The sequence below is a fragment of the Tasmannia lanceolata genome, unplaced genomic scaffold (assembly GCF_043159265.1).
Source record: "Tasmannia lanceolata isolate RefF3 unplaced genomic scaffold, GAP_Taslan_0.1 ptg000006l, whole genome shotgun sequence".
In the NCBI taxonomy this organism is placed as follows: Eukaryota; Viridiplantae; Streptophyta; class Magnoliopsida; order Canellales; family Winteraceae; genus Tasmannia; species Tasmannia lanceolata.
Genome location: NW_027518683.1, coordinates 503,210 through 515,319, shown reverse-complemented (window position 1 = coordinate 515,319; position 12,110 = coordinate 503,210). Strand labels below are relative to the sequence as shown.

General features: G+C 36.5%; 1 long non-coding RNA gene across 11 annotated transcripts; it reads left to right on the top strand.

Moving 5' to 3' along the window:
- The first annotated feature begins 3,372 nt into the window (after positions 1 to 3,372).
- LOC143879151 (uncharacterized) lies at positions 3,373 to 11,189 on the top strand. Of its 11 annotated transcripts, XR_013251146.1 has the most exons (9): positions 3,373 to 3,645; positions 3,932 to 4,124; positions 6,059 to 6,415; positions 7,699 to 7,834; positions 8,161 to 8,257; positions 8,434 to 9,091; positions 9,541 to 9,932; positions 10,848 to 10,920; positions 11,006 to 11,189. It is a non-coding gene; the product is annotated as an uncharacterized LOC143879151 (long non-coding RNA). The 11 variants fall into 11 exon arrangements; XR_013251142.1 differs by having other exon boundaries at positions 8,434 to 8,698; positions 8,966 to 9,091; positions 9,541 to 11,189; XR_013251141.1 differs by lacking the exon at positions 10,848 to 10,920.
- Positions 11,190 to 12,110: the final 921 nt, after the last annotated feature.

The window sequence follows — 12,110 nt, the reverse complement described above, 5'->3', positions numbered from 1 at the left end:
CAGGTCTCAATAGGTGTCACTTATGACGGAGCCTAAGAACCCCTATCTATTAGGAATTTTCCATTAATGCATCTTCTTTTACCACTTGACAAATAATTAGGCCACGTTTCGATACCCACAAAATTTAGATTTGGATTTCTCATATTTGCAATTGAGATTTGGAATTGGATCTAATCCTTCGACTTCCAAATCAGCTACAACAGTGGAAAAAATCTGATTTTCAAATCCTCTCTGCAAGACATTATATGGAAATCCATATATGTGGCAATTACCTTCACCCTTGCTGCCCCTCGACCTTGCTGCAGCAACAGCAAGACGTCCCTCCCTCCCTCCCTCGTACAACATGAGCATCGGGATGATTGGTGTATTTTGTATCCAAAACTCAAATCCAAATCTAAATACAAAAACATGAGGTATCCAAATGTGGCCGTGGACTCAAAACAATGACTATCGACCGAATACTAATTAATTAACTCAACACCAAAGTGTATGACAATTCCTTTTGCATGATCATGTGGAGGTAGTGATGGGTTTTAGAATCATTGTTTAAATGGATTTGCTAGGGACCATCACATAAAGGCATTTCACAGCTGACTTTGCATGAGAGAACAGTCACCTCAAGGCATTTCGCACCTGGGCTGTTGCACGAGAGAGCAGCCACCTCATGTGAATTAAATGAATAAGACAAATTCTGATGAAAAGTGAAAATATATGGCTGCTCTCTCATGCAACAGCCGTGAATCGCCTTTATGCGAGACCCCTTGTTTAAATTAGGGAAGTGATATATTTGTCTGCTTTTCTTCCCTAGGCCACCCCCTCTAGTATATTTAATCTTTTTACACTAAAAGGGTGTTGTGGGGGAGAAAAGCGGCAAATATATATTTCATTTTCCTTAAATTAACGGGGAATTTAGCATTTTGGTACGCGACCCTTGTCATGTGGCAACTCCATCTACCTCTATATTATATATAATATAAAGTGAAGCCCTCCTCATACTCTTTAGGGTGGCTTATTAAAATCAATTCACCAAGTTGGACAGACTGACCCCTCTCCTTTGAGATCCCACCTCTATTTTATTATTTCTCCTGTAATCACTCTCTCTATCACTTGGTTTTAGGGGTGTAAATGAACCAAGCCGAGGCTCGGCTCCGCTCGTTAAGCTCAACACTTGAGCTCGGGCTCACGTGCCTTACTGAGCTCGCTAATGAGCTAATTGGGCCCCAAAATCCTACATATTTTGAGCTATTTTGGGCGTTTTTAAACCCTGTAAGGGATTTAGGGTTATAACTTATAAAATTATTATATATCTATCTACTACTATATAGCTAGAGAAAAAAGGAATTTTCACGTCAGCATTGCTCTTTTACCTTTAACCCCTTTGCTGATATCTAATATCTCTCTCTATGAGAAATTATTTGAGGGTAAAATCGTAATCTACATACGAAAAGTACCGACTCAGGGTACCTGTCTATGACAATTACGAAAAAAAACTACCAAGAAGAGGTAAAGACATATGACAATGACGAAAAAACTACTTTATATTACTCATGCAGGATACTTGCAAAATATTGATGGATTCCGGGCACTTGAAGAGGAACAACAATTATAAAAACCTCTATCGATTGGAGGGCTAGGATCATCCTATATCGATTGGAGGGCTAGGATCAACCTATGGAAATGATTTTACGGGCACAACCGATTGATGTTGTGTTCCATCACATGGACGGTTTGGATCAACATATAACCCGCTATAGATCGGAGGGTTCGGATCAACCTATGAAATTTTTTTTGGGGCACAACCTATGTAGGCAGTGGCTCATCTAATGGACGGTTTGGATCATCCTATGGTACGGGCCATACTGTACATTTTAATAAAGTTAGGAGTGCGATCATCAAAATATGGTGAGTAGTGCCATTATAAAATATGGTAGTAAGGACATTAGCACTATATATATAATTTGAAACCATCATTGTTACTTGGATGTTCCCACGCGGGTCGGGTTCAACCTGAATTTGGGTTGGGTCGGGTTAAGCTTTTTCGCAAATCGGGTTCGGTTGGGTTGGGAAAAATCAACCCGAATTGGAAATCGGGTCAGGTCGGGTTGGGCTGTCGGCAACCCAACCCTACCCGAAACCCGAATTTGGGTTCTATCTGAAGTTCTGTATATGTGTTTTTCTTTTTCAACATTGAAATAGTCTCCACAGTCCACAATGGACGGTTTGGATAATCCTATGGTGCGGGCCATACCATACTTTAATAAAGTGAGGAATGTGATCATCGAAATATAGTAGTGCGGATAACATTTCCCTTTGTTAATTGTTAGTCCCTGTTTGGTTTGGATTTTGAGAGCCGATTGTGAGTTAAAAACTGATTATTGGTGACTCACTATTGGTTCTCAAAATCCAAAACAACCCGGCTTGAGTTGAGGTGGTCAACAATTAGTACCATATCAAATCGGGTCAACCCGACCCAACCCAACTCGAATTGGAAATAAGGTTGGTCGGGTTGAGGAAATTGCAAATCGGGTTGGGTCAGGTTGGCAATCGGGAACTACTTTTCCTTATTCACTATGTGCAGGTTAAATTACGGAAAGTTTGATATTACAAATACAGGTGTCATATTGATGAATTCTGGGCACCTTAACAGGAACAACAATTATGGAAACCTCTATAGATTGGAGGGCTAAGATCAGCCTATGGAAATTATTTTATGGGCACAACCTATTTATGTTGTGTTCCATCACATGGACGGTTTAGATCAACCTATGATGTGGTCTATACAATTCTTTGTCGGCCCATGCATCGCACGGGGTTTTTTGCTAGTATCTACTGTAATAAGCCGGAAGGATTTTTTACTGTTCCCCCGCCACGTGTCGTCGTCCCTTACTCCCCCAGCCTCTTTTTTTGGACTTCTTTCCTGTTGAACCCTCCAACAAATTCTAATTTCCTTTTTTGCCATGAGTGTTTTTTGCATTTATTTGAAAGGAGAAAAATATTGAATATATGTAATTTAACACGTCAAGGTTGTTGCAGAGATATTTTTCCTTTTCTATTCAACGTGTCAAGTCATTCTAGAGATATTTTCATTTTTTTTGTCTCTATTAACACAAGACAAGAAAGAGGCCTTGATTTCTATTTTGCATTTATTTGAAAGGAGAAAAATACTGAATGTATGTAATTTAACACATCAAGGTTGTTGCAGAGATATTTTCCTTTTCTATTCAACGTGTCAAGTCATTCTAGAGATATTTTTTCATTTTTTTTTGTCTCTATTAACACAAGACAAGAAAGAGGCCTTGATTTCTATCCCTCTCTATGACTATATAGAAGGGTAAAATCGTACCTCCACTCTCTTTAATATGTGTCCTCCGTTTCTCTCTCTCTGGAAAGTCAGAGATATTTTCTCCTCAGCAACTTCTGTGCTTAACCCAACACGTGTTCTTTTCTCTCTTCCATCTGTCCCCAAGAACCCTAATATCCCCACTGTCCTTACTTTCAGCCAGAAGAGGAAAGCCAAACTGTTTTCCGTATTTTTTTAGACACATTGATATTCATCGCTATTAGAGTTTTGAGAGAAGAAACCAATATATACTGGCCAAGAGATCATGGCCAGTACTTGAGCTCTGAGGATGACTTCTAAACCATGTAAAGGGTTTAGAAAATAGAAATCATGTTTTCCTTTCATTCATTTACTTCCTTGATGAATGAAAGATACTATGCTATATTCTTTTTCCTTTTCTCTGTTCAATTTACGAGCTCTCTGTCTTGCTCAATAGGTTTTTTTTGTTTAGCATTAAATTTTTCCACTTTTTTCTGACTAGACTAGAGATTAATCCTTTACTTGCTTGGCTTTTGGAGGGATTTCAAGTCTTCTATCTGACTAATTTCTTGCCTTTGTTCTTCTTTGCAATGGATAACCATATATCATCAGCTTCTTCTCCATTTCCTGCGAAGAGACGTTTTGGTTGTGCTATCACTCACAATTGTAATTTCCAAAAATCTATTCACCTGGCACTTATGGCAAGCAATTTCTTGGAGAATGGGTGCATCGGGGCTGATTCGAGTTGCAGTAATGATGCTACTCTGGTTTTATTGATCTTGCCCATCTATCCAACCAAAATTTGGTGGGTACTATTTTCTAGGCACTTTCTTCTTTTATGAGTTTTTGGATTAATGTGTGAATTATTTATATTTCTATTTTGTGGATTTGATTTTACATTTCAGTTGTGTTTTGAGTATAGACATTTTAATTTCACCTGTGTGGATTTATCTCTGCTGCTTTTATCTTTGCTCTGTGTATAACAAAGAGATCCATGGATTATGAACCACTTATACAAAGTCCAGTTATGGATTTGCTTGCATTTTATAAGTTTGTTGGGTCGTTGATGCTTCTTCTTGGATATCAAGAAAAATGCTCAGGCTTTAGCATCTGCTTCTTTGACAAAAAAGTGCAGATTGGTCATTATACATTTTAGTATGGATTTATTAGATGCACGCCACCTATTTGATGGAATGCCTCAAAAAAGATATTGGTACACCGGATTCGATTATTGTAGCAAATTTATTCATGCTTTGATCCATTACTTTCTTTCTTTTTTCTTTGTCATTTTTTACAAATTAATTTTTTTATTTGTTTTGTTAAATTTAGCCCATTTTAGGGACAAATTGATTTTACAAATTACTTTTTCTTTGTTTTCTTTGCTTTAATTTTGTCCATCTTAGGGACTGTTGAGGATAATTACTTTCAAGAAAGGGATCATCTTATGGAACTGATTTTTGGGGCACAACCGTTGTGGCCCATCAAATGGATGGTTTGGATCATCCTATGGTTTGCCGTATAGTATTTTTTGAAAAATACTGAACTATGCAAGGTTACACCAGATAAAAGCTCTAAAATAAGGGGGTTTGGGAGTATCATAATCCTACCCCTAAAATTCTTGGGGCACAACCTATTTACATTTGGACCATCAAATGATCCTAGCCTTCCATAGGATGATCCTAACCATCCTTTCTATAGTGGTTTCCATAACAACTAGTTCCTTTTTAGATCGGACGGCTAGGATCATCTTATGGAAATGATTTGTGGGGCGCAACCTATTTATATTGTGTCCCATCAAATGGATGGTTTCAATCATCCTATGGTGTTCAATACAATACTTTTTGAAAAATACTGAGCTGCAAGCTTACACCATATAAAAACTCTAAAAATAATGGGTGTGGGAATATCATAATCCCACCCCTAAAATTCTTATATAAAGGGTAAATTTGTCATTTTAAAATTTAAAATCAAATGTGGAAAGTAGGTTACTGTTTTTAGTGCATATTAGGTTACTGTTTTTAGTAAAAACTCCTACTTTTTTCTACTGTAATAAGCCGGAAGGGTTTTTTACTGTTCCCCGCCACGTGTCGTCGTCCCTTACTCCCCCAGCCTCTTTTTTTGGACTTCTTTCCGGTTGAACCCTCCAACAAATTATAATTTCCTTTTTTACCACATCCACGTGTCCCATCTCCCATTCTCTCTCTATGAAATAAACGACAAAGGAGTCCACGCGTCCCCCTAATTTCATTTCCCCATACTCCACGCATCTCAATTCCCTCCACGCGTTCCCTAATTTATCTCTTCTGTCAGAGATTTTTTTACCCCTGCTCGACGTAACCGACCACGTGTCCTCTTTTTTCCATCTGTTCCCCAGAAAACAAATATTCAGTCGATCCTCCCTTTCAGAAGTTCTTCTCCAAACCCTACCAGCAAAAACTCTCTTTACCTATATTTCTTCATTTCCAGAAAAGCTCCCAAGTCAATTTTCTCATTCCCAAAAGACATCAGAAAGTCTATTTTCTCACGAGGGTTTGTTTGGTTCTTGCTACCTTTGTACTCACAATGCCTGCAAGTATCTTTTTTTCAGGTTTATAGGGGTTCCTATTTTGATAGAAATGCTTTCCTTAGAACAACAAATAAATATATACTTTTTTTCCCTTCTATTTTTGTATTCTCTTTTCTTGTTTTGGGTGTTTTCCCCTTTCTCTTATATGATTGTTTTGTTTGGGTGTTCTGCAGGATAACTAAAGATTGGGTTGATTTCTTCTATAAAATGGGCGAGTTGTTTTTGGGTGCCCTGAAGGACGGGTTCTCTTTTTTATTATTTATTAATCACCATATTTTATTCTAATTTTCTGATCTTATAGATCCTCAGACCAAGGTCTACTAGGGTTTTCTTTTTCCATCTACAACATCTAATCAGGATAGTAAAGTAGTGTTTGGAAATTTTGTTTTGGATTTTTTCCCTTTCTCTTATATGATCTTCGTGTTTTTTGTTCCTTCGTTTGGGTGCTCTGCAGGAGTTGGGTGGACTTCTTCCGAAAAAGAAAAACAATCAACAACAAAGAACATTAAAAAAAATCAACAACAAATAAGGTTGAGTTCTTTTTATTTATTTTTATTAAGTGAAATTATTTCTTTTATTTCTTATTTGTGAGCTGTTAACTTTTAATTTCAATGGATGTTGTAGTCAAAGTATTTTTTTTTTTTTAATCATTGTTTTCAACGGCAAAGTATACTATTTTGTTGTATTGGAAATGCAGCCATTTTTAGAAAAGTACAAAGTGAAGGAGGTAGAAGTACTCGAAAATGGGCTGGAAATATCTTTTTCTGGAAGAATTAAATCTGATTTCAAAAGTGATTTTTGAACTAAAAATTTAGGCCCTGTTTGGGTTATACTCTGCTCTTTGTGAAATTCAATAAATAAGTTAGGTTTGGGGATTTTGAATTATTCTCCATTTTTTTCTCTTCAATTCAAAAAATCCCTTGAAATACATTGTTTGATTTAAATGTTTCTCTTGATAAGATGATGGGCTTTTTGTAATTTGGTTTCAAGGGTTTAATGTCACCCTTCTTGAAAAAGTACGCTCTGCTGATGTCGGAATCAATGGTAAATCATACTATGGGCTTCTCTTTTTCCTATTTGTTTCTTCAATAAGAGTTTTCTTCAAGAGAGATATTTAAGTTGAATTTGGTGACATCATGTCATGGTCCCTCAATGCTGGACTAATGAATTTATCTCTTCATTGACCTCTATAAAATCCACGGCTGTGAAAATCCATGATAGAGGGTGAGCTTAAGATTGGGGATTTTTAATTTGAAAATAAACATGATTGTTTCAGACACTCATGTCCTCTTCTATCACCTTCAACACCTTTCGAAAGAGATATTTTGTTGCCTCTTATGTGGCATTCGCTAAACGAGAATCGAGAGTGAATTTAACCTTTCACAATTGTCTTTCTCGAGATTAAATTCTGGATTTTAAATTTTTAAAGGAAAATTTTTAGTGGAATTTTTGTTTGGTTTTGTAATCCTAGCTATGGAGAAATTACTGAGCTTGATATTTGTCACTATACAACTAACATGATACACATGTTACAAAAATAATTTTTTAGTTTTTTCATTTTTCACTAGAAGACATATACTGCTCTTATTGATCCCTATAAACCTACCTAGGATGTATAAATTTTAAAAATAAAGAAGTTAGAATACTAAATTTTATATGCCCAAAATCTTTTTCACAATTTCCTCATGATTTTATTATTTTGGAGCACTTCATTTTCATGATTTTATTATTTTGGAGCTTTTCATGTTTCTTTCCATCTTTTGGCATTTTTCTACTCTATTCCGGCATGATCTGTGTCTTGTCCCCTTTTCAGTCGCGGACACTCAAGGAACCTAGCACCGACAGACTTTGGGAGGGAATTTTTTATTTTAATGTACGCACAGACTTTGGGATGGAGAGAGACGGGGAGTACATGGCGGACAATATGCTTGCGAAACATCTCTTTCATTGTATGTCCCTGTTTGTTCTTCATTTTGGTCTACATGTGTTTTCATTGTGGTTTGATTTTATTACTGCTAATATTCTCTTCATTAACTATACGATTGTAAGAAAAATTGGTATTTTAAGTTTATAGACTTATCATGTGTCATTGTAGAGACAGCCTATTGTCTATCTGAGCCAATTGTTGAGGGCTCTCTTTCTCTTCTTTTGTTCTCTTTTATCCTTCACTACTGAAGCAATTGTTGAAAAAATACACCCGTCTTATTGTTCAGTTGGGATTTTTTTACTGTTCTTTCTAATTTCCCTTACTCATTCATTTTCCCCATGTTTTTAGGTACAATCTGCATTTCCATCTTGCATTGTTGACTGATCTCTCTCCCTATCAGATTTTATATTCAAATTCTCCTCTCCGTACACATATTCCTAAAGAAGTATGCATGTCTGCCACTTTCTACCTTATTATTTTGTAACATTTAGAGCTATTTATTGGTAGATCATGCTTTCATGTATGGGTGTTTCCACCAGTTAATTATCGTATGGGCTTCATCGTTCTTCTTTAAAATTTTATTCACTTCATGTGATGTTCTCATAGCACAATTTGCACCAGGTTTGCTTTACGTTTTCCTTCAGTTCATGTGATGCTCTCAAAGCACAATTTCCACCAGGTTTGACTCAGGTTGCAAGCTCAGGGTGAACAAAGCATGTGTTTATGGTGTAACAAGCAGGCACTGTGAAGAAAAGTCAATGATATCTTCTTCTACATCTTTTCTTTCTTCATTTGGATTGAATATTTAATTTAGATTGTTCCTTGGTGTGGCAATGAGGTGTGGGCTTGAGAAGAATTTTAAAGAAAAGTGGCATGGCGCAACGAGGTTTGTTTGACATTTGAGCTGTAAAAAAGAATGCTCTTGCACAAACCATATAAAGGAAAGCTAAGTAGTTTCTTTATGTATTGATTTTGTTCGTGTCTTTCCAATGTGGTTTTCATTGCGTGGAGAATTTCACATGGTCTTAGTTCTTGAGAAGAATGTTGAATTCTTTGGAATTGGGATTTATGTACCAACATTAGTATTTCTTTTGTTGCAACTACGAGAACAGATAATTGGTCCCATAAAATCTCACACAGTTCATCTTGATAGAAATTGAACCTGCTGAATGGATTCTCAAGATTTTCATAATGAATGGTGGTGAAGAAAATTTGGAGGTTATGCCCGGGAGATGGGACTTTGAAGCTTTCTGGACATTGTTTTGGCCCTGGGAAAAAAGTAGGCACCCCAAGGATCAACATATACTCCATTGTCTTCATCTGCATGTAATGGTTTTTATGACAATAGCTGATGTTCAAACCCTATTTCGTTGTAATTTTTTATAGGCTCAGGATACCCTATTAAATTGATATATGTGTGTACCGCAAGTTCTATCCTTTTTAAATTGAGTCAGAAATATATCCTTTATATTTTGCCAAATTAATCAATTAATTGTCTTAATTGAGTTGGTGGGAAGTTGATGGTCGTCATACATGGAGTTCAATGAGTTTTCTTGCTAATTAGGAAGAGGATAATTTTCTTGCTAATGAGGAATGAGTTGTCTTTCACATGTTAATCTCTGTCATAGTATTTAAATGCCTGGTTTATCCAGGGTTGCACTTCTTTACAAATACTTTAGAAAATATGTATTCCCATTATTTACCTCATTTATTTTTGGAATCATTTAGGGCCTATTCAGTTGCGCATGGGATTCAGAAACGGAAAGGAAAAGGGGCCCATTTTTCGCGGATTCACTCTTAAATGGACGTTTTGTTGGGCGGATGCGGAAAGTGGGTGGAAAATACACTCCTTACGTGGAATCTGTGAAATCCCACATGTCTAGCCGCTTTCTGAGACAAAAAATCCGACTAAATAGCTCGGATTCGAGCCCGTTTCCTCGATCTCCGTCGAAGTTGCGATAACCCAAAAATAAAAAAGAAGACTTTTTTGTGAACGGACAAAAAACACAAGCCCTAGAACAGACTTCTCTCGTGAACACCCAAAACAGATACAACTTCATCTTCTACCTCTCGTCGGCGGAAACTCCACTCCTCATGCGCTCTTCCTCGGCAAGAAATAGGTATGCCTCATCTCTTTCTCCTCTACCCCTTTTTTTTTAATATTTTTTGGGCTATATACTCTGTTCTTATGCCTTGGTCTATGTTTTTTGGTTCTTCAATCTTTGTTTATTTTTTTCTTTTTGGTTTTTTGCTTCAATCTATCGATTTTTTGAGGGATTTTTTTTGGGGCTTGGATCCTTCGTGGGCTTGAATCTTTTTTTTTTTTTGGCGTGATTTTGGGTTATCCTTTGCTAATTTTTTTACCCTAAAGCTAGGGTTATCCTTGTGGTTTTCGGATATGTGTAGATTTAAGTTTTTCCTAATTTTTTTTGGGGCTTGGATATTTCTTTTTTTATTTTTTTAAGGAAAATCAAAAACGAGTTTCTTCTTCTTTATTCCTCTGCTGAGAAGTTTCATTGCAGAACATGAGTGTGTCTGTTTAAAGGATAGTGAATGTGGACTACTTTGCAACCTTGTTCTTTTTCTTTTTTTAAAAAAGAAGAAGAAAGTTTTGATTGAGGCTTTAAGGTTCTCATTCTCGTTTGGGAAGGAGATCATGGAGTGAATCTTATCAGAAAAATTATAGAGGATAGAAAGAGATGCTGAAAGTATTTTAAAGTTTTTCTTATAAATTTGAAACAAAAGGTGGTCTGAGGTCATTCTTATCTGGTAATTCCTTTCCTTGCCTCATAATTTCCGTGTTCAAATGCTTCAATATATGACATAAGCTTAGTTTGTATGTTTTTCCCCTTTCATTTTGACCATACAACCACCATCAGATCCTCATTTCAGCCACTAGCACCATCCCACCATCAAATCCTCTTCCATCTTCGCTAAATACCATCTCAAGTCCATCCTAACATAAGAGGTCAGTTCAATATTGAATGTTTAGGTAACATTCCTATTCCCCTCATTCCAGTTTAATCCTTGTGTAGATGTTATTAATACTCTCTTGGAAGGTATGGTGTTTGGCCTATGGAATTTGGTTTTCATTCAATTTTCTTGCTGGTAGTTTCGATCCTCAAGCAATATTGTCATGACGAATTTTCAAATATTGATTTTCTTTTGATTCTCATTTTAATGCTCTGTACAGAAGGAAATTAGATTATACTGGAATGTGTGTTTATTCTGGGGCTTGGATACTACCACATCATTTTGTGCTGGGGCTTAGAAGACATGTTTTTTGTTTTTGGATATTATAAGACATGTTTTGTTGGATTCGATTGAAAATCAGATTTATAGTGTATTGGTATGGAATTTAAAACTAGGGTTTTGCATATGATTTTGATCTTGGATGGTTGGAATGTTTATGGAGGGAGGGTTTATGAATGCATGGATTGTTTGTGTGGATGGATTGTTTATGAATGGATGGATTGTTTTCCCTCTTTCTTGTTGGTTCCATCATATTGCTTTTAAAATATGCTTCTTAAGTTTTTTTGAGTATTTTTTTGTATTAGTGGACTATTTGGTAGGCTTAGGGGGCATAACTTGCTTAATATGTGGTAAAGAACATATTCTGTAATGTTTCTTTTCCGTTTCCCTGGCAACTGAATGCACATTCCTGTTGTTTCTTTACTGTTTCCTTTCCGTTTCCTGGCAACTGAATGCGCACTCACTGCTTTCTTAGCAGTTTCTTTTCCTTTCCGTTTCCTTCTGCCACGTCATTTTCTTTTCCTTTCCGTTTCCTGCATGCAACTGAACAGGCCCTTACTTTTCTTTGTCATGCCGTGCATCGCACGGCGAGTCTTTACTAGTATATATATAGGAATGGAAACTAAGGGAATTATTTCAATTTCTTCCAAAAATCTGTGGGAATTACACATCACTTTTTTTGACTTTTTTTAACAAAGGCACCCATTCAACCCACATATTTACAATCCTACCCCCTCCTTTATGCTTTCTAACAAAGGCACCTGTTAAAGCCACATAATTTCAATCCTACCCCCTCCTTTATGCTTTTTAACAAAGGCACCCATGAAAGCCACATAATTTCAATCTTACCCTCCTCCTTTATGCTTTTGTAATAAAAAATCTATAGGGTGATCTTAACCATCCGATGTAAGAGGAACAACATATTATGGAAACCTCTATAGATTAGACGGCTAGGATCAGCGTATGGAAATGATTTCTGGGGCACAACCTTTTGATGTTGTGTTCTATCACATGGACGGTTTGTATCAACCTGTGATGTGGACCGT